This window comes from Schistocerca serialis, chromosome 3, assembly GCF_023864345.2.
Source record: "Schistocerca serialis cubense isolate TAMUIC-IGC-003099 chromosome 3, iqSchSeri2.2, whole genome shotgun sequence".
NCBI classification, from domain to species: Eukaryota; Metazoa; Arthropoda; class Insecta; order Orthoptera; family Acrididae; genus Schistocerca; species Schistocerca serialis.
Genome location: NC_064640.1, coordinates 1,037,939,589 through 1,037,964,482, shown reverse-complemented (window position 1 = coordinate 1,037,964,482; position 24,894 = coordinate 1,037,939,589).

The following is a 24,894-nucleotide window of genomic DNA, read 5'->3' as shown; positions in this document are numbered from 1 at the left end:
CAAGAGGACCGACACTCTCCCGTTATATGATTTGAACCTTTCCTGTGAGTCCAGTTTTAGATTCCGATGCTTCACTTCAGCTTTACTGTATACCTTGCACCATCTTATTGACGATGAAACACAGATATTGCATCCGAATTTAATACAAAAGGCACAATGCCGACTTAAATACAAGAGGACTGACACTCTAACTTTCTATGATTTGAACCTCTCCTGTACGTCCAGTTTTGGATTCCGATCCTTCACTTCAGGTTTACTGTATCCCTTGGGCCTTCTTATTGACGATGAAACACAGATATTGCATCCGAATTTAATACAAAAGGCACAATGGCGACTTAAGTACAAGAGGACTGACACTCTCACTTTCTATGATTTGAACCTCTCCTGTGAGTCCAGTTTTAGATTACGATGCTTCACGTCGGGTTTACTGTATACCTTGCACGTTCTTATTGACGATGAAACACAGAAATTGCATCCGAATGTAATACAAAAGGCACAATGCCGACTTAAGTACAAGAGGAATGACATTCTAACTTTCTATGATTAGAACCTCGCCTGTGAGTCCAGTTTTAGATTCCGATGCTTCACTTCAGGTTTACTGTATCCCTTGGACCTTCTTATTGACAATGAAACACAGAAATTGCATCCGAATTTAATACAAATGGCACAATGTCGACTTAAGTACAAGAGGACTGACACTCGCACTTTCTATGATTTGAACCTCTCCTGTGAGTCCAGTTTTAGATTCCGATGCTTCACTTCTGGTTTACTGTATACCTTGCACCTTCTAACTGACGATGAAACACAGAAATTGCAGCCGAATTTAATACAAAAGGCACAATGCCGACTTAAGTACAAGAGGACTGACATTCTAACTTTCTATGATTTGAACCTCTCCTGTGAGTCCAGTTTTAGATTCCGATGCTTCACTTCAGGTTTACTGTATACCTTGCACCTTCTGATTGACGATGAAACACCGAAATTGCATCGGAATTTAATACAAAAGGCACAATGCCGACTTAAGTAAATGAGGACTGACACTCTAACTTTCTATGATTTGAACCTCTCCTGTGAGTCCAGTTTTAGATTCTGATGCTTCACTTCAGGTTTACTGTATCCCTTGGACCTTCTTATTGACGATGAAACACAGAAATTGCATCGGAATTTAATACAAAAGGCACAATGCCGACCTAAGTAACAGAGGACTGACACTCTGACATTCTATGATTTGAACCTCTCCTGCGAGTCCTGTTTTAGATTCCGATGCTTCACTTAAAGTTTACTGTATCCCTCTGACCTTCTTATTGACGATGAAACACAGAAATTGCATCCGAATTTAATACAAAAGGCACAATACCGACTTAAGTACAAGAGGAGTGACACTCTAACTTTCTATGATTTGAATCTCTCCTGTGAGTCCAGTTTTTGATTCCGATGCTTCACTTCAGGTTTACCGTATCCTTTGGACCTTCTTATTGACGATGAAACACAGAAATTGCATCGGAATTAAATTCAAAAGGCACAATGCCGACCTAAGTAGAAGAGGACTGACACTCTCACTTTCTATGATTTGAACCTCTCCTATGAGTCCAGTTTTACATTCCGATGCTTTACTTCAGGTTCACTGTATACCTTGCACCTTTTTACTGACGATGAAACACAGAAATTGCATCCGAATTTAATACAAAAGGCACAATGCCGACTTCAGTAAAAGAGGACTGACACTCTGACATTCTATGATTTGAACCTCTCCTGCGAGTCCAGTTTTACATTCCGATGCTTCACTTAATGTTTACTGTATCCCTTGGACCTTCTTATTGACGATGAAACACAGAAATTGCATCCGAATTTAATACAAAAGGCACAATACCGACTTAAGTACAAGAGGAGTAACACTCTAACTTTCTATGATTTGAATCTCTCCTGTGAGTCCAGTTTTTGATTCCGATGCTTCACTTCAGGTTTACTGTATCCTTTGGACCTTCTTATTGACGATGAAACACAGAAATTGCATCGGAATTAAATTCAAAAGGCACAATGCCGACCTAAGTAGAAGAGGACTGACACTCTCACTTTCTATGATTTGAACCTCTCCTGTGAGTCCAGTTTTAGATTCCGATGCATCACTTCAGGCTTATTGTATCCCTTGGACATTCTTATTGACGATGAAACACAGAAATTGCATCCGAATTTAATACAAATGCCACAATGCCGACTTAAGTACAAGAGGACTGACTCTATCACTTTCTATGATTTGAACCTTTAATGTGAGTCCAGTTTCTGATTCCGATGCTTCACTTCAGGTTTACTGTATCCCTTGGACCTTCTTATTGACGATGAAACACAGAAAATGCATCCGAATTTGATGCAAATGCCACAATGCCGACATAAGTACAAGAGGACTGACACTCTCCCTTTCTATGATTTGAACCTTTCCTGTGAGTCCAGTTTTAGATTCCGATGCTTCACTTCAGGTTTACTGTATACCTTGCACCTTCTTATTGACGATGAAACACAGAAATTGCATCCGAATTTAATACAAAAGGCACAATGCCGACTTAAATACAAGAGGACTGACACTCTAACTTTCTATGATTTGAACCTCTCCTGTGAGTCCAGTTTTGGATTCCGATGCTTCACTTCAGGTTTACTGTATCCCTTGGACCTTCTTATTGACGATGAAACATAGTTATTGCATCCGAATTTAATACAAAAGGCACAATGCCGACTTAAATACAAGAGGACTGACACTCTAACTTTCTATGATTTGAACCTCTCCTGTGAGTCCAGTTTTAGATTACGATGCTTCACGTCAGGTTTACTGTATACCTTGCACGTTCTTATTGACGATGAAACACAGAAATTGCATCCGAATGTAATACAAAAGGCACAATGCCGACTTAAGTACAAGAGGAATGACATTCTATCTTTCTATGATTAGAACCTCGCCTGTGAGTCCAGTTTTAGATTCCGATGCTTCACTTCAGGTTTACTGTATCCCTTGGACTTTCTTATTGACAATGAAACACAGAAATTGCATCCGAATTTAATACAAATGGCACAATGTCGACTTAAGTACAAGAGGACTGACACTCGCACTTTCTATGATTTGAACCTCTCCTGTGAGTCCAGTTTTAGATTCCGATGCTTCACTTCTGGTTTACTGTATACCTTGCACCTTCTAACTGACGATGAAACACAGAAATTGCAGCCGAATTTAATACAAAAGGCACAATGCCGACTTAAGTACAAGAGGACTGACATTCTAACTTTCTATGATTTGAACCTCTCCTGTGAGTCCAGTTTTAGATTCCGATGCTTCACTTCAGGTTTACTGTATACATTGCACCTTCTGATTGACGATGATACACAGAAATTGCATCGGAATTTAATACAAAAGGCACAATGCCGACTTAAGTAAATGAGGACTGACACTCTTACTTTCTATGATTTGAACCTCTCCTGTGAGTCCAGTGTTAGATTCTGATGCTTCACTTCAGGTTTACTGTATCCCTTGGACCTTCTTATTGACGATGAAACACAGAAATTGCATCGGAATTTAATACAAAAGGCACAATGCCGACCTAAGTAACAGAGGACTGACACTCTGACATTCTATGATTTGAACCTCTCCTGCGAGTCCAGTTTTAGATTCCGATGCTTCACTTAATGTTTACTGTATCCCTCTGACCTTCTTATTGACGATGAAACACAGAAATTGCATCCGAATTTAATACAAAAGGCACAATACAAACTTAAGTACAAGAGGAGTGACACTCTAACTTTCTATGATTTGAATCTCTCCTGTGAGTCCAGTTTTTGATTCCGATGCTTCACTTCAGGTTTACTGTATCCTTTGGACCTTCTTATTGACGATGAAACACAGAAATTGCATCGGAATTAAATTCAAAAGGCACAATGCCGACCTAAGTAGAAGAGGACTGACACTCTCACTTTCTATGATTTGAACCTCTCCTATGAGTCCAGTTTTACATTCCGATGCTTCACTTCAGGTTCACTGTATACCTTGCACCTTTTTACTGACGATGAAACACAGAAATTGCATCCGAATTTAATACAAAAGGCACAATGCCGACTTCAGTAAAAGAGGACTGACACTCTGACATTCTATGATTTGAACCTCTCCTGCGAGTCCAGTTTTAGATTCCGATGCTTCACTTAATGTTTACTGTATCCCTTGGACCTTCTTATTGACGATGAAACACAGAAATTGCATCCGAATTTAATACAAAAGGCACAATACCGACTTAAGTACAAGAGGAGTAACACTCTAACTTTCTATGATTTGAATCTCTCCTGTGAGTCCAGTTTTTGATTCCGATGCTTCACTTCAGGTTTACAGTATCCTTTGGACCTTCTTATTGACGATGAAACACAGAAATTGCATCGGAATTAAATTCAAAAGGCACAATGCCGACCTAAGTAGAAGAGGACTGACACTCTCACTTTCTATGATTTGAACCTCTCCTGTGAGTCCAGTTTTAGATTCCGATGCATCACTTCAGGCTTATTGTATCCCTTGGACATTCTTATTGACGATGACACACAGAAATTGCATCCGAATGTAATACAAATGCCACAATGCCGACTTAAGTACAAGAGGACTGACTCTATCACTTTCTATGATTTGAACCTTTAATGTGAGTCCAGTTTCTGATTCCGATGCTTCACTTCAGGTTTACTGTATCCCTTGGACCTTCTTATTGACGATGAAACACAGAAAATGCATCCGAATTTGATGCAAATGCCACAATGCCGACATAAGTACAAGAGGACTGACACTCTCCCTTTCTACGATTTGAACCTTTCCTGTGAGTCCAGTTTTAGATTCCGATGCTTCACTTCAGGTTTACTGTATACCTTGCACCTTCTTATTGACGATGAAACACAGAAATTGCATCCGAATTTAATACAAAAGGCACAATGCCGACTTAAATACAAGAGGACTGACACTCTAACTTTCTATGATTAGAACCTCGCCTGTGAGTCCAGTTTTAGATTCCGATGCTTCACTTCAGGTTTACTGTATCCCTTGGACTTTCTTATTGACAATGAAACACAGAAATTGCATCCGAATTTAATACAAATGGCACAATGTCGACTTAAGTACAAGAGGACTGACACTCGCACTTTCTATGATTTGAACCTCTCCTGTGAGTCCAGTTTTAGATTCCGATGCTTCACTTCTGGTTTACTGTATACCTTGCACCTTCTAACTGACGATGAAACACAGAAATTGCAGCCGAATTTAATACAAAAGGCACAATGCCGACTTAAGTACAAGAGGACTGACATTCTAACTTTCTATGATTTGAACCTCTCCTGTGAGTCCAGTTTTAGATTCCGATGCTTCACTTCAGGTTTACTGTATACCTTGCACCTTCTGATTGACGATGAAACACAGAAATTGCATCGGAATTTAATACAAAAGGCACAATGCCGACTTAAGTAAATGAGGACTGACACTCTAACTTTCTATGATTTGAACCTCTCCTGTGAGTCCAGTGTTAGATTCTGATGCTTCACTTCAGGTTTACTGTATCCCTTGGACCTTCTTATTGACGATGAAACACAGAAATTGCATCGGAATTTAATACAAAAGGCACAATGCCGACCTAAGTAACAGAGGACTGACACTCTGACATTCTATGATTTGAACCTCTCCTGCGAGTCCAGTTTTAGATTCCGATGCTTCACTTAATGTTTACTGTATCCCTCTGACCTTCTTATTGACGATGAAACACAGAAATTGCATCCGAATTTAATACAAAAGGCACAATACCGACTTAAGTACAAGAGGAGTGACACTCTAACTTTCTATGATTTGAATCTCTCCTGTGAGTCCAGTTTTTGATTCCGATGCTTCACTTCAGGTTTACTGTATCCTTTGGACCTTCTTATTGACGATGAAACACAGAAATTGCATCGGAATTAAATTCAAAAGGCACAATGCCGACCTAAGTAGAAGAGGACTGACACTCTCACTTTCTATGATTTGAACCTCTCCTATGAGTCCAGTTTTACATTCCGATGCTTCACTTCAGGTTCACTGTATACCTTGCACCTTTTTACTGACGATGAAACACAGAAATTGCATCCGAATTTAATACAAAAGGCACAATGCCGACTTCAGTAAAAGAGGACTGACACTCTGACATTCTATGATTTGAACCTCTCCTGCGAGTCCAGTTTTAGATTCCGATGCTTCACTTAATGTTTACTGTATCCCTTGGACCTTCTTATTGACGATGAAACACAGAAATTGCATCCGAATTTAATACAAAAGGCACAATACCGACTTAAGTACAAGAGGAGTAACACTCTAACTTTCTATGATTTGAATCTCTCCTGTGAGTCCAGTTTTTGATTCCGATGCTTCACTTCAGGTTTACAGTATCGTTTGGACCTTCTTATTGACGATGAAACATAGAAATTGCATCGGAATTAAATTCAAAAGGCACAATGCCGACCTAAGTAGAAGAGGACTGACACTCTCACTTTCTATGATTTGAACCTCTCCTGTGAGTCCAGTTTTAGATTCCAATGCATCACTTCAGGTTTATTGTATCCCTTGCACATTCTTATTGACGATGAAACACAGAAATTGCATCCGAATTTAATACAAATGCCACAATGCCGACTTAAGTACAAGAGGACTGACTCTCTCACTTTCTATGATTTGAACCTTTAATGTGAGTCCAGTTTCTGATTCCGATGCTTCACTTCAGGTTTACTGTATCCCTTGGACCTTCTTATTGACGATGAAACACAGAAAATGCATCCGAATTTGATACAAATGCCACAATGCCGACATAAGTACAAGAGGACTGACACTCTCCCTTTCTATGATTTGAACCTTTCCTGTGAGTCCAGTTTTAGATTCCGATGCTTCACTTCAGGTTTACTGTATACCTTGCACCTTCTTATTGACGATGAAACACAGAAATTGCATCCGAATTTAATACAAAAGGCACAATGCCGACTTAAATACAAGAGGACTGACACTCTAACTTTCTATGATTTGAACCTCTCCTGTGAGTCCAGTTTTGGATTCCGATGCTTCAATTCAGGTTTACTGTATCCCTTGGACCTTCTTATTGACGATGAAACACAGTTATTGCATCCGAATTTAATACAAAAGGCACAATGGCGACTTAAGTACAAGAGGACTGACACTCTCACTTTCTATGATTTGAACCTCTCCTGTGAGTCCAGTTTTAGATTACGATGCTTCACTTCTGGTTTACTGTATACCTTGCACCTTCTAACTGACGATGAAACACAGAAATTGCAGCCAAATTTAATACAAAAGGCACAATGCCGACTTAAGTACAAGAGGACTGACATTCTAACTTTCTATGATTTGAACCTCTCCTGTGAGTCCAGTTTTAGATTCCGATGCTTCACTTCAGGTTTACTGTATACCTTGCACCTTCTGATTGACGATGAAACACAGAAATTGCATCGGAATTTAATACAAAAGGCACAATGCCGACTTAAGTAAATGAGGACAGACACTCTAACTTTCTATGATTTGAACCTCTCCTGTGAGTCCAGTTTTAGATTCTGATGCTTCACTTCAGGTTTACTGTATCCCTTGGACCTTCTTATTGACGATGAAACACAGAGATTGCATCGGAATTTAATACAAAAGGCACAATGCCGACCTAAGTAACAGAGGACTGACACTCTGACATTCTATGATTTGAACCTATCCTGCGAGTCCAGTTTTAGATTCCGATGCTTCACTTAATGTTTACTGTATCCCTCTGACCTTCTTATTGACGATGAAACACAGAAATTGCATCGGAATTAAATTCAAAAGGCACAATGCCGACCTAAGTAGAAGAGGACTGACACTCTCACTTTCTATGATTTGAACCTCTCCTATGAGTCCAGTTTAACATTCCGATGCTTCACTTCAGGTTCACTGGATACCTTGCACCTTTTTACTGACGATGAAACACAGAAATTGCATCCGAATTTAATACAAATGGCACAATGCCGACTTCAGTAAAAGAGGACTGACACTCTGACATTCTATGATTTGAACCTCTCCTGCGAGTCCAGTTTTAGATTCCGATGCTTCACTTAATGTTTACTGTATCCCTTGGACCTTCTTATTGACGATGAAACACAGAAATTGCATCCGAATTTAATACAAAAGGCACAATACCGACTTAAGTACAAGAGGAGTAACACTCTAACTTTCTATGATTTGAATCTCTCCTGTGAGTCCAGTTTTTGATTCCGATGTTTCACTTCAGGTTTACTGTATCCTTTGGACCTTCTTATTGACGATGAAACACAGAAATAGCATCGGAATTAAATTCAAAAGGCACAATGCCGACCTAAGTAGAAGAGGACTGACACTCTCACTTTCTATGATTTGAACCTCTCCTGTGAGTCCAGTTTTAGATTCCGATGCATCACTTCAGGTTTATTGTATCCCTTGGACATTCTTATTGACGATGAAACACAGAAATTGCATCCGAATTTAATACAAATGCCACAATGCCGACTTAAGTACAAGAGGACTGACTCTCTCACTTTCTATGATTTGAACCTTTAATGTGAGTCCAGTTTCTGATTCCGATGCTTCACTTCAGGTTTACTGTATACCTTGGACCTTCTTATTGACGACGAAACACAGAAAATGCATCCGAATTTGATACAAATGCCACAATGCCGACATAAGTACAAGAGGACTGACACTCTCCCTTTCTATGATTTGAACCTTTCCTGTGAGTCCAGTTTTAGATTCCGATGCTTCACTTCAGGTTTACTGTATACCTTGCACCTTCTTATTGACGATGAAACACAGAAATTGCATCCGAATTTAATACAAAAGGCAAAATGCCGACTTAAATACAAGAGGACTGACACTCTAACTTTCTATGATTTGAACCTCTCCTGTGAGTCCAGTTTTGGATTCCGATGCTTCACTTCAGGTTTACTGTATCCCTTGGACCTTCTTATTGACGATGAAAAACAGTTATTGCATCCGAATTTAATACAAAAGGCACAATGGCGACTTAAGTACAAGAGGACTGACACTCTCACTTTCTATGATTTGAACCTCTCCTGTGAGTCCAGTTTTAGATTACGATGCTTCACTTCAGGTTTACTGTATACCTTGCACGTTCTTATTGTCGATGAAACACAGAAATTGCATCCGAATGTAATACAAAAGGCACAATGCCGACTTAAGTACAAGAGGAATGACATTCTAACTTTCTATGGTTAGAACCTCGCCTGTGAGTCCAGTTTTAGATTCCGATGCTTCACTTCAGGTTTACTGTATCCCTTGGACCTTCTTATTAACAATGAAACACAGAAATAGCATCGGAATTAAATTCAAAAGGCACAATGCCGACTTAAGTAAAAGAGGACTGACTCTCTAACTTTCTATGATTTGAACCTCTCCTGTGAGACCAGTTTTAGATTCCGATGGTTCACTTCAGGGTTACTGTATCCCTTGGACCTTCTTATTGACGATGAAACACAGAAATTGCATCCGAATTTAATACAAATGGCACAATGTCGACTTAAGTACAAGAGGACTGACACTCTCACTTTCTATGATTTGAACCTCTCGTGTGAGTCCAGTTTTAGATTCCGATGCTTCACTTCAGGTTTACAGTATCCCTTGGACCTTCTTATTGACGATGAAACACAGAAATTGCATCCGAATTTAATACAAATGGCACAATGCCGACTTAAGTACAAGAGGACAGACACTCTCACTTTCTATGATTCGAACCTCTCCTGTGAGATCAGATTTAGATTCCGATGCTTCACTCCAGGATTACTGTATACCTTGCACCTTCTTATTGATGATGAATCACAGAAATTGCATCGGAATTAAATTCAAAAGGCACAATGCCGACTTAAGTACAAGAGGACTGACACTCTCACTTTCTATGATTTGAACCTCTCCTGTGAGTCCAGTTTTAGATTCCGATGCTTCACTTCAGGTTTACTGTATCCCTTGGACCTTCTAATTGATGATGAAAGACAGAGTTTGCATCCGAATTTAATACAAAAGGTACAATACCGACTTAAGTACAAGAGGACTGACACTCTAACTTTCTATGATTTGAACCTCTCCTGTGAGTCCAGTTTTAGATTCCGATGCTTCACTTCAGGGTTACTGTATCCCTTGGACCTTCTTATTGACGATGAAACACAGATATTGCATCCGAATTTAATACAAAAATCACAATGGCGACTTAAGTACAAGAGGACTGACAATCTCACTTTCTATGATTTGAACATCTCCTGTGAGTCCAGTTATAGATTCCGATGCTTCACTTCAGGTTTACTAGATCCATTGGACCTTCTTATTGACGATGAAACACAGAAATTGCTTCGGATTTAAATTCAAAACGCACAATGCCGACTTAAGTTAAAGAGGACTGACACTCTCACTTTCTATGATTTGAACTGCCCCTGTGAGTCCAGTTTTAGATTCCGATGCTTCACTTCAGGTTTACTGTATCCCTTGGACCTTCTTATGGACGATGAAACACAGAAATTGCATCGGAATTAAATGCAAAAGGCACAATGCCGACTTAAGTACAAGATTACTGACAATCTAATTTTCTATGATTTGAACCTGTCCTGTGAGTCCGGTTTTAGATTCCGATGCTTCTCTTCAGGTTTACTGTATCCCTTGGACCTTCTTATTGACGATGAAACACAGAGTTTGCATCCGAATTTAATACAAAAGGCACAATGCCGACTTAAGTACAAGAGGACTGACACACTAACTTTCTATGATTTGAACCTGTCCTGTGAGTCCAGTTTTGGATTCCGATGCTTCACTTCAGGTTTACTGTATCCCTTGGACCTTCTTATTGACGATGAAACACAGTTATTGCATCCGAATTTAATACAAAAGGCACAATGGCGACTTAAGTACAAGAGGACAGACACTCTCACTTTCTATGATTTGAACCTCTCCTGTGAGTCCAGTTCTAGATTACGATGCTTCACTTCAGGTTTACTGTATACCTTGCACGTTCTTATTGACGATGAAACACAGAAATTGCATCCGAATGTAATACAAAAGGCACAATGCCGACTTAAGTACAAGAGGAATGACATTCTAACTTTCTATGATTAGAACCTCGCCTGTGAGTCCAGTTTTAGATTCCGATGCTTCACTTCAGGTTTACTGTATCCCTTGGACCTTCTTATTAACAATGAAACACAGAAATAGCATCGGAATTAAATTCAAAAGGCACAATGCCGACTTAAGTAAAAGAGGACTGACACTCTAACTTTCTATGATTTGAACCTCTCGTGTGAGTCCAGTTTTAGATTCCGATGCTTCACTTCAGGTTTACAGTATCCCTTGGACCTCCTTATTGACGATGAAACACAGAAATTGCATCCGAATTTAATACAAATGGCACAATGCCGACTTAAGTACAAGAGGACAGACACTCTCACTTTCTATGATTCGAACCTCTCCTGTGAGATCAGATTTAGATTCCGATGCTTCACTCCAGGATTACTGTATACCTTGCACCTTCTTATTGATGATGAATCACAGTAATTGCATCGGAATTAAATTCAAAAGGCACAATGCCGTCTTAAGTACAAGAGGACTGACACTCTCACTTTCTATGATTTGAACCTCTCCTGTGAGTCCAGTTTTAGATTCCGATGCTTCACTTCGGGTTTACTGTATCCCTTGGACCTTCTAATTGATGATGAAAGACAGAGTTTGCATCCGAATTTAATACAAAAGGTACAATACCGACTTAAGTACAAGAGGACTGACACTCTAACTTTCTATGATTTGAACCTCTCCTGTGAGTCCAGTTTTAGATTCCGATGCTTCACTTCAGGGTTACTGTATCCCTTGGACCTTCTTATTGACGATGAAACACAGATATTGCATCCGAATTTAATACAAGAATCACAATGGCTACTTAAGTACAAGAGGACTGACAATCTCACTTTCTATGATTTGAACCTCTCCTGTGAGTCCAGTTTTAGATTCCGATGCTTCACTTCAGGTTTACTGTATCCATTGGACCTTCTTATTGACGTTGAAACACAGAAATTGCTTCGGATTTAAATTCAAAACGCACAATGCCGACTTAAGTTAAAGAGGACTGACACTCTCACTTTCTATGATTTGAACCGCCCCTGTGAGTCCAGTTTTAGATTCCGATGCTTCACTTCAGGTTTACTGTATCCCTTGGACCTTCTTATGGACGATGAAACACAGAAATTGCATCGGAATTAAATTCAAAAGGCACAATGCCGACTTAAGTACAAGAGGACTGACAATCTAATTTTCTATGATTTGAACCTGTCCTGTGAGTCCGGTTTTAGATTCCGATGCTTCTCTTCAGGTTTACTGTATCCCTTGGACCTTCTTATTGACGATGAAACACAGAGTTTGCATCCGAATTTAATACAAAAGGCACAATGCCGACTTAAGTACAAGAGGACTGACACACTAACATTCTATGATTTGAACCTGTCCTGTGAGTCCAGTTTTGGATTCCGATGCTTCACTTCAGGTTTACTGTATCCCTTGGACTTTCTTATTGGCGATGAAACACAGAAATTGCATCCGAATTTAATACAAAATGCACAATGGCGACTTAAGTATAAGAGGACTGACACTCTCACTTTCTATGATTTGAACCTCTCCTGTGAGTCCAGTTTTAGATTCCGATTCCTCCCCTCAGGTTTACTGCATCCCTTGGACCTTCTTATTGACGATGAAACACAGAAATTGCATCCGAATTTAATACAAATGGCACAATGCCGACTTAAGTACAAGAGGACTGACACTCTCACTTTCTATGAATTGAACCTCTCCTGTGAGTCCAGTTTTAGATTCCGACGCTTCACTTCTGGTTTACTGTATACCTTGCACCTTCTTATTGACGATGAAACACAGATATTGCATCCGAATTTAATACAAATGGCACAATGTCGACTTAAGTACAAGAGGACTGACACTCTCACTTTCTATGATTTGAACCTCTCGTGTGAGTCCAGTTTTAGATTCCGATGCTTCACTTCAGGTTTACAGTATCCCTTGGACCTTCTTATTGACGATGAAACACAGAAATTGCATCCGAATTTAATACAAATGGCACAATGCCGACTTAAGTACAAGAGGACAGACACTCTCACTTTCTATGATTCGAACCTCTCCTGTGAGATCAGATTTAGATTCCGATGCTTCACTCCAGGATTACTGTATACCTTGCACCTTCTTATTGATGATGAATCACAGAAATTGCATCGGAATTAAATTCAAAAGGCACAATGCCGACTTAAGTACAAGAGGACTGACACTCTCACTTTCTATGATTTGAACCTCTCCTGTGAGTCCAGTTTTAGATTCCGATGCTTCACTTCAGGTTTACTGTATCCCTTGGACCTTCTAATTGATGATGAAAGACAGAGTTTGCATCCGAATTTAATACAAAAGGTACAATACCGACTTAAGTACAAGAGGACTGACACTCTAACTTTCTATGATTTGAACCTCTCCTGTGAGTCCAGTTTTAGATTCCGATGCTTCACTTCAGGGTTACTGTATCCCTTGGACCTTCTTATTGACGATGAAACACAGATATTGCATCCGAATTTAATACAAAAATCACAATGGCGACTTAAGTACAAGAGGACTGACAATCTCACTTTCTATGATTTGAACATCTCCTGTGAGTCCAGTTATAGATTCCGATTTTTCACTTCAGGTTTACTAGATCCATTGGACCTTCTTATTGACGATGAAACACAGAAATTGCTTCGGATTTAAATTCAAAACGCACAATGCCGACTTAAGTTAAAGAGGACTGACACTCTCACTTTCTATGATTTGAACTGCCCCTGTGAGTCCAGTTTTAGATTCCGATGCTTCACTTCAGGTTTACTGTATCCCTTGGACCTTCTTATGGACGATGAAACACAGAAATTGCATCGGAATTAAATGCAAAAGGCACAATGCCGACTTAAGTACAAGATTACTGACAATCTAATTTTCTATGATTTGAACCTGTCCTGTGAGTCCGGTTTTAGATTCCGATGCTTCTCTTCAGGTTTACTGTATCCCTTGGACCTTCTTATTGACGATGAAACACAGAGTTTGCATCCGAATTTAATACAAAAGGCACAATGCCGACTTAAGTACAAGAGGACTGACACACTAACTTTCTATGATTTGAACCTGTCCTGTGAGTCCAGTTTTGGATTCCGATGCTTCACTTCAGGTTTACTGTATCCCTTGGACCTTCTTATTGACGATGAAACACAGTTATTGCATCCGAATTTAATACAAAAGGCACAATGGCGACTTAAGTACAAGAGGACAGACACTCTCACTTTCTATGATTTGAACCTCTCCTGTGAGTCCAGTTCTAGATTACGATGCTTCACTTCAGGTTTACTGTATACCTTGCACGTTCTTATTGACGATGAAACACAGAAATTGCATCCGAATGTAATACAAAAGGCACAATGCCGACTTAAGTACAAGAGGAATGACATTCTAACTTTCTATGATTAGAACCTCGCCTGTGAGTCCAGTTTTAGATTCCGATGCTTCACTTCAGGTTTACTGTATCCCTTGGACCTTCTTATTAACAATGAAACACAGAAATAGCATCGGAATTAAATTCAAAAGGCACAATGCCGACTTAAGTAAAAGAGGACTGACACTCCAACTTTCTATGATTTGAACCTCTCGTGTGAGTCCAGTTTTAGATTCCGATGCTTCACTTCAGGTTTACAGTATCCCTTGGACCTCCTTATTGACGATGAAACACAGAAATTGCATCCGAATTTAATACAAATGGCACAATGCCGACTTAAGTACAAGAGGACAGACACTCTCACTTTCTATGATTCGAACCTCTCCTGTGAGATCAGATTTAGATTCCGATGCTTCACTCCAGGATTACTGTATACCTTGCACCTTCTTATTGATGATGAATCACAGTAATTGCATCGGAATTAAATTCAAAAGGCACAATGCCGTCTTAAGTACAAGAGGACTGACACTCTCACTTTCTATGATTTGAACCTCTCCTGTGAGTCCAGTTTTAGATTCCGATGCTTCACTTCGGGTTTACTGTATCCCTTGGACCTTCTAATTGATGATGAAAGACAGAGTTTGCATCCGAATTTAATACAAAAGGTACAATACCGACTTAAGTACAAGAGGACTGACACTCTAACTTTCTATGATTTGAACCTCTCCTGTGAGTCCAGTTTTAGATTCCGATGCTTCACTTCAGGGTTACTGTATCCCTTGGACCTTCTTATTGACGATGAAACACAGATATTGCATCCGAATTTAATACAAGAATCACAATGGCGACTTAAGTACAAGAGGACTGACAATCTCACTTTCTATGATTTGAACCTCTCCTGTGAGTCGAGTTTTAGATTCCGATGCTTCACTTCAGGTTTACTGTATCCATTGGACCTTCTTATTGACGTTGAAACACAGAAATTGCTTCGGATTTAAATTCAAAACGCACAATGCCGACTTAAGTTAAAGAGGACTGACACTCTCACTTTCTATGATTTGAACCGCCCCTGTGAGTCCAGTTTTAGATTCCGATGCTTCACTTCAGGTTTACTGTATCCCTTGGACCTTCTTATGGACGATGAAACACAGAAATTGCATCGGAATTAAATTCAAAAGGCACAATGCCGACTTAAGTACAAGAGGACTGACAATCTAATTTTCTATGATTTGAACCTGTCCTGTGAGTCCGGTTTTAGATTCCGATGCTTCTCTTCAGGTTTACTGTATCCCTTGGACCTTCTTATTGACGATGAAACACAGAGTTTGCATCCGAATTTAATACAAAAGGCACAATGCCGACTTAAGTACAAGAGGACTGACACACTAACATTCTATGATTTGAACCTGTCCTGTGAGTCCAGTTTTGGATTCCGATGCTTCACTTCAGGTTTACTGTATCCCTTGGACTTTCTTATTGGCGATGAAACACAGAAATTGCATCCGAATTTAATACAAAATGCACAATGGCGACTTAAGTATAAGAGGACTGACACTCTCACTTTCTATGATTTGAACCTCTCCTGTGAGTCCAGTTTTAGATTCCGATGCCTCCCCTCAGGTTTACTGCATCCCTTGGACCTTCTTATTGACGATGAAACACAGAAATTGCATCCGAATTTAATACAAATGGCACAATGCCGACTTAAGTACAAGAGGACTGACACTCTCACTTTCTATGATTTGAACCTCTCCTGTGAGTCCAGTTTTAGATTCCGACGCTTCACTTCTGGTTTACTGTATACCTTGCACCTTCTTATTGACGATGAAACACAGAAATTGCATCCGAATTTAATACAAAATGCACATTGCCGACTTAAGTACAAGAGGACTGACATTCTAACTTTCAATGATTTGAATCTCTCCTGTGAGTCCAGTTTTAGATTCCGATGCTTCACTTCAGGTTTACTGTATCCCTTGGACCTTCTTATTGACGATGAAACACAGAAATTGCATCCGAATTTAATACAAAATGCACAATGGCGACTTAAGTATAAGAGGACTGACACTCTCACTTTCTATGAATTGAACCTCTCCTGTGAGTCCAGTTTTAGATTCCGATGCTTCCCCTCAGGTTTACTGCATCCCTTGGACCTTCTTATTGACGATGAATCACAGAAATTGCATCCGAATTTAATACAAATGGCACAATGTCGATTTAAGTACAAGAGGACTGACACTCGCAATTTCTATGATTTGAACCTCTCCTGTGAGTCCAGTTTTAGATTCCGATGCTTCTCTTTTGGTTTACTGTATACCTTGCACCTTCTTATTGACGATGAAACACAGAAATTGCATCCGAATTTAATACAAAAGGCACAATGCCGACTTAAGTACAAGAGGACTGACATTCTAACATTCTATGATTTGAACCTCTCCTGTGAGTCCAGTTTTAGATTCCGATGCTTCACTTCAGGTTTACTGTATACCTTGCACCATCTGATTGACGATGCAACACAGAAATTGCATCGGAATTTAATACAAAATGCACAATGCCGACTTAAGTAAATGAGGTCTGACACTCTAACTTTCTATGATTTGAACCTCTCCTGTGAGTCCAGTTTTAGATTCTGATGCTTCACTTCAGGTTTACTGTATCCCTTGGACCTTCTTATTGACGATGAAACACAGAAATTGCATCGGAATTTAATACAAAAGGCACAATGCCGACTTAAGTAACAGAGGACTGACACTCTGACATTCTATGATTTGAACCTCTCCTGTGAGTCCAGTTTTAGATTCTGATGCTTCACTTAATGTTTACTATATCCCTTGGACCTTCTTATTGACGATGAAGCACAGAAATTGCATCCGAATTTAATACAAAAGGCACAATACCGACTTAAGTACGAGAGGAGTGACACTCTAACTTTCTATGATTTGAATCTCTCCTGTGAGTCCAGTTTTTGATTCCGATGCTTCACTTCAGGTTTACTGTATCCTTTGGACCTTCTTATTGACGATGAAACACAGAAATTGCATCGGAATTAAATTCAAAAGCCACAATGCCGACCTAAGTAGAAGAGGACTGACACTCTCACTTTCTATGATTTTAACCTCTCCTATGAGTCCAGTTTTAGATTCCGATGCTTCACTTCAGGTTCACTGTATCCCTTGGACCATCTTATTGACGATGAAACACAGAAAATGCTTCCGAATTTGATACAAATGCCACAATGCCGACATAAGTACAAGAGGACTGACACTCTCACTTTCTATGATTTGAACCTTTCCTGTGAGTCCAGTTTTAGATTCCGATGCTTCACTTCAGGTTTACTGTATACCTTGCACGTTCTTATTGACGATGAAACACAGATATTGCATCGGAATTTAATACAAAAGGCACAATGCCGACCTAAGTAACAGAGGACTGACACTCTGACATTCTATGATTTGAACCTCTCCTGCGAGTCCAGTTTTAGATTCCGATGCTTCACTTAGTGTTTACTGTATCCCTTGGACCTTCTTATTGACGATGAAACACAGAAATTGCATCCGAATTAAATACAAAAGGCACAATACCGACTTTAGTACAAAAGGAGTGAAACTCTAACTTTCTATGATTTGAATCTCTCCTGTGAGTCCACTTTTTGATTCCGATGCTTCACTTCAGGTTTACTGTATCCTTTGGACCTTCTTATTGACGATGAAACACAGAAATTGCATCGGAATTAAATTCAAAAGGCACAATGCCGACATAAGTACAAGAGGACTGACACTCTCCCTTTCTATGATTTGAACCTTTCCTGTGAGTCCAGTTTTAGATTCCGATGCTTCACTTCAGGTTTACTGTATACCTTGCACCTTCTTATTGACGATGAAACACAGAAATTGCATCCGAATTTAATACAAAAGGCACAATGCCGACGTAAATACATGAGGACTGACACTCTAACTTTCTATGATTTGAACCTCTCCTGTGAGTCCAGTTTTGGATTCCGATGCTTCACTTCAGGTTTACTGTATGCCTTGGACCTTCTTATTGACGATGAAACACAGAAATTGCGACGGAATCAAATTCAAATGGCACAATGCCGACCTAAGTAGAAGAGGACTGACACTCTCACTTTCTATGATTTGAACCTCACCTGTGAGTCCAGTTTTAGATTACGATGCTTCACTTCGGGTTTACTGTATACCTTGCACGTTCTTATTGACGATGAAACACAGAAATTGCATCCGAATGTAATACAAAAGGCACAATGCCGACTTAAGTACAAGAGGAATGACATTCTAACTTTCTATGATTAGAACCTCGCCTGTGAGTCCAGTTTTAGATTCCGATGCTTCACTTCAGGTTTACTGTATCCCATGGACCTTCTTATTAACAATGAAACACAGAAATAGCATCGGAATTAAATTCAAAAGGCACAATGCCGACTTAAGTAAAAGAGGACTGACACTCTAACTTTCTATGATTTGAACCTCTCCTGTGAGACCAGTTTTAGATTCCGATGCTTCACTTCAGGTTTACTGTATCCCTTGGACCTTCTAATTGATGATGAAAGACAGAGTTTGCATCCGAATTTAATACAAAAGGTACAATACCGACTTAAGTACAAGAGGACTGACACTCTAACTTTCTATGATTTGAACCTCTCCTGTGAGTCCAGTTTTAGATTCCGATGCTTCACTTCAGGGTTACTGTATCCCTTGGACCTTCTTATTGACGATGAAACACAGAAATTGCATCCGAATTTAATACAAAAATCACAATGGCGACTTAAGTACAAGAGGACTGACAATCTCACTTTCTATGATTTGAACATCTCCTGTGAGTCCAGTTTTAGATTCCGATGCTTCACTTCAGGTTTACTGTATCCCTTGGACCTTCTTATTGACGATGAAACACAGAAATTGCATCGGATTTAAATTCAAAACGCACAATGCCGACTTAAGTTAAAGAGGACTGACACTCTCACTTTCTATGATTTGAACCGCTCCTGTGAGTCCAGTTTTAGATTCCGATGCTTCACTTCAGGTTTACTGTATCCCTTGGACCTTCTTATGGACGATGAAACACAGAAATTGCATCGGAATTAAATTCAAAAGGCACAATGCCGACTTAAGTACAAGAGGACTGACAATCTAACTTTCTATGATTTGAACCTGTCCTGTGAGTCCGGTTTTAGATTCCGATGCTTCTCTTCAGGTTTACTGTATCCCTTGGACCTTCTTACTGACGATGAAACACAGAGTTTGCATCCGAATTTAATACAAAAGGCACAATGCCGACTTAAGTACAAGAGGACTGACACACTAACTTTCTATGATTTGAACCTGTCCTGTGAGTCCATTTTTGGATTCCGATGCTTCACTTCAGGTTTACTGTATCCCTTGGACTTTCTTATTGACGATGAAACACAGAAATTGCATCCGAATTTAATACAAAATGCACAATGGCGACTTAAGTTTAAGAGGACTGACACTCTCACTTTCTATGATTTGAACCTCTCCTGTGAGTCCAGTTTTAGATTCCGATGCTTCCCCTCAGGTTTACTGCATCCCTTGGACCTTCTTATTGACGATGAAACGCAGAAATTGCATCCGAATTTAATACATATGGCACAATGCCGACTTAAGTACAAGAGGACCGACACTCTCACTTTCTATGATTTGAACCTCTCCTGTGAGTCCAGTTTTAGATTCTGACGCTTCACTTCTGGTTTACTGTATACCTTGCACCTTCTTATTGACGATGAAACACAGAAATTGCATCCGAATTTAATACAAAAGGCACATAGCCGACTTAAGTACAAGAGGACTGACATTCTAACTTTCAATGATTTGAATCTCTCCTGTGAGTCCAGTTTTAGATTCCGATGCTTCACTTCAGGTTTACTGTATCCCTTGGACCTTCTTATTGACGATGAAACACAGAAATTGCATCCGAATTTAATACAAAATGCACAATGGCGACTTAAGTATAAGAGGACTGACACTCTCACTTTCTATGATTTGAACCTCTCCTGTGAGTCCAGTTTTAGATTCCGATGCTTCCCCTCAGGTTTACTGCATCCCTTGGACCTTCTTATTGACGATGAAACACAGAAATTGCATCCGAATTTAATACAAATGGCACAATGTCGACTTAAGTACAAGAGGACTGACACTCGCATTTTCTATGATTTGAACCTCTCCTGTGAGTCCAGTTTTAGATTCCGATGCTTCTCTTTTGGTTTACTGTATACCTTGCACCTTCTTATTGACGATGAAACACAGAAATTGCAACCGAATTTAATACAAAAGGCACAATGCCGACTTAAGTACAAGAGGACTGACATTCTAACTTTCTATGATTTGAACCTCTCCTGTGAGTCCAGTTTTAGATTCCGATGCTTCACTTCAGGTTTACTGTATATCTTGCACCTTCTGATTGACGATGCAACACAGAAATTGCATCGGAATTTAATACAAAATGCACAATGCCGACTTAAGTAAATGAGGACTGACACTCTAACTTTCTATGATTTGAACCTCTCCTGTGAGTCCAGTTTTAGATTCTGATGCTTCACTTCAGGTTTACTGTATCCCTTGGACCTTCTTATTGACGATGAAACACAGAAATTGCATCGGAATTTAATACAAAAGGCACAATGCCGACTTAAGTAACAGAGGACTGACACTCTGACATTCTATGATTTGAACCTCTCCTGTGAGTCCAGTTTTAGATTCTGATGCTTCACTTAATGTTTACTATATCCCTTGGACCTTCTTATTGACGATGAAGCACAGAAATTGCATCCGAATTTAATACAAAAGGCACAATACCGACTTAAGTACGAGAGGAGTGACACTCTAACTTTCTATGATTTGAATCTCTCCTGTGAGTCCAGTTTTTGATTCCGATGCTTCACTTCAGGTTTACTGTATCCTTTGGACCTTCTTATTGACGATGAAACACAGAAATTGCATCGGAATTAAATTCAAAAGCCACAATGCCGACCTAAGTAGAAGAGGACTGACACTCTCACTTTCTATGATTTTAACCTCTCCTATGAGTCCAGTTTTAGATTCCGATGCTTCACTTCAGGTTCACTGTATCCCTTGGACCATCTTATTGACGATGAAACACAGAAAATGCTTCCGAATTTGATACAAATGCCACAATGCCGACATAAGTACAAGAGGACTGACACTCTCACTTTCTATGATTTGAACCTTTCCTGTGAGTCCAGTTTTAGATTCCGATGCTTCACTTCAGGTTCACTGTATACCTTGCACGTTCTTATTGACGATGAAACACAGATATTGCATCGGAATTTAATACAAAAGGCACAATGCCGACCTAAGTAACAGAGGACTGACACTCTGACATTCTATGATTTGAACCTCTCCTGCGAGTCCAGTTTTAGATTCCGATGCTTCACTTAGTGTTTACTGTATCCCTTGGACCTTCTTATTGACGATGAAACACAGAAATGGCATCCGAATTAAATACAAAAGGCACAATACCGACTTTAGTACAAGAGGAGTGAAACTCTAACTTTCTATGATTTGAATCTCTCCTGTGAGTCCACTTTTTGATTCCGATGCTTCACTTCAGGTTTACTGTATCCTTTGGACCTTCTTATTGACGATGAAACACAGAAATTGCATCGGAATTAAATTCAAAAGGCACAATGCCGACATAAGTACAAGAGGACTGACACTCTCCCTTTCTATGATTTGAACCTTTCCTGTGAGTCCAGTTTTAGATTCCGATGCTTCACTTCAGGTTTACTGTATACCTTGCACCTTCTTATTGACGATGAAACACAGAAATTGCATCCGAATTTAATACAAAAGGCACAATGCCGACGTAAATACATGAGGACTGACACTCTAACTTTCTATGATTTGAACCTCTCCTGTGAGTCCAGTTTTGGATTCCGATGCTTCACTTCAGGTTTACTGTATGCCTTGGACCTTCTTATTGACGATGAAACACAGAAATTGCGACGGAATCAAATTCAAATGGCACAATGCCGACCTAAGTAGAAGAGGACTGACACTCTCACTTTCTATGATTTGAACCTCACCTGTGAGTCCAGTTTTAGATTACGATGCTTCACTTCGGGTTTACTGTATACCTTGCACGTTCTTATTGACGATGAAACACAGAAATTGCATCCGAATGTAATACAAAAGGCACAATGCTGACTTAAGTACAAGAGGAATGACATTCTAACTTTCTATGATTAGAACCTCGCCTGTGAGTCCAGTTTTAGATTCCGATGCTTCACTTCAGGTTTACTGTATCCCATGGACCTTCTTATTAACAATGAAACACAGAAATAGCATCGGAATTAAATTCAAAAGGCACAATGCCGACTTAAGTAAAAGAGGACTGACACTCTAACTTTCTATGATTTGAACCTCTCCTGTGAGACCAGTTTTAGATTCCGATGGTTCACTTCAGGTTTACTGTATCCCTTGGACCTCCTTATTGACGATGAAACACAGAAATAGCATCGGAATTAAATTCAAAAGGCACAATGCCGACTTAAGTAAAAGAGGACTGACACTCTAACTTTCTATGATTTGAACCTCTCCTGTGAGACCAGTTTTAGATTCCGATGCTTCACTTCAGGTTTACTGTATCCCTTGGACCTTCTAATTGATGATGAAAGACAGAGTTTGCATCCGAATTTAATACAAAAGGTACAATACCGACTTAAGTACAAGAGGACTGACACTCTAACTTTCTCAGATTTGAACCTCTCCTGTGAGTCCAGTTTTAGATTCCGATGCTTCACTTCAGGGTTACTGTATCCCTTGGACCTTCTTATTGACGATGAAACACAGAAATTGCATCCGAATTTAATACAAAAATCACAATGGCGACTTAAGTACAAGAGGACTGACAATCTCACTTTCTATGATTTGAACATCTCCTGTGAGTCCAGTTTTAGATTCCGATGCTTCACTTCAGGTTTACTGTATCCCTTGGACCTTCTTATTGACGATGAAACACAGAAATTGCATCGGATTTAAATTCAAAACGCACAATGCCGACTTAAGTTAAAGAGGACTGACACTCTCACTTTCTATGATTTGAACCGCTCCTGTGAGTCCAGTTTTAGATTCCGATGCTTCACTTCAGGTTTACTGTATCCCTTGGACCTTCTTATGGACGATGAAACACAGAAATTGCATCGGAATTAAATTCAAAAGGCACAATGCCGACTTAAGTACAAGAGGACTGACAATCTAACTTTCTATGATTTGAACCTGTCCTGTGAGTCCGGTTTTAGATTCCGATGCTTCTCTTCAGGTTTACTGTATCCCTTGGACCTTCTTACTGACGATGAAACACAGAGTTTGCATCCGAATTTAATACAAAAGGCACAATGCCGACTTAAGTTTAAGAGGACTGACACTCTCACTTTCTATGATTTGAACCTCTCCTGTGAGTCCAGTTTTAGATTCCGATGCTTCCCCTCAGGTTTACTGCATCCCTCGGACCTTCTTATTGACGATGAAACGCAGAAATTGCATCCGAATTTAATACAAATGGCACAATGGCGACTTAAGTTTAAGAGGACTGACACTCTCACTTTCTATGATTTGAACCTCTCCTGTGAGTCCAGTTTTAGATTCCGATGCTTCCCCTCAGGTTTACTGCATCCCTCGGACCTTCTTATTGACGATGAAACGCAGAAATTGCATCCGAATTTAATACAAATGGCACAATGCCGACTTAAGTACAAGAGGACCGACACTCTCACTTTCTATGATTTGAACCTCTCCTGTGAGTCCAGTTTTAGATTCTGACGCTTCACTTCTGGTTTACTGTATACCTTGCACCTTCTTATTGACGATGAAACACAGAAATTGCATCCGAATTTAATACAAAAGGCACATAGCCGACTTAAGTACAAGAGGACTGACATTCTAACTTTCAATGATTTGAATCTCTCCTGTGAGTCCAGTTTTAGATTCCGATGCTTCACTTCAGGTTTACTGTATCCCTTGGACCTTCTTATTGACGATGAAACACAGAAATTGCATCCGAATTTAATACAAAATGCACAATGGCGACTTAAGTATAAGAGGACTGACACTCTCACTTTCTATGATTTGAACCTCTCCTGTGAGTCCAGTTTTAGATTCCGATGCTTCCCCTCAGGTTTACTGCATCCCTTGGACCTTTTTATTGACGATGAAACACAGAAATTGCATCCGAATTTAATACAAATGGCACAATGTCGACTTAAGTACAAGAGGACTGACACTCGCATTTTCTATGATTTGAACCTCTCCTGTGAGTCCAGTTTTAGATTCCGATGCTTCTCTTTTGGTTTACTGTATACCTTGCA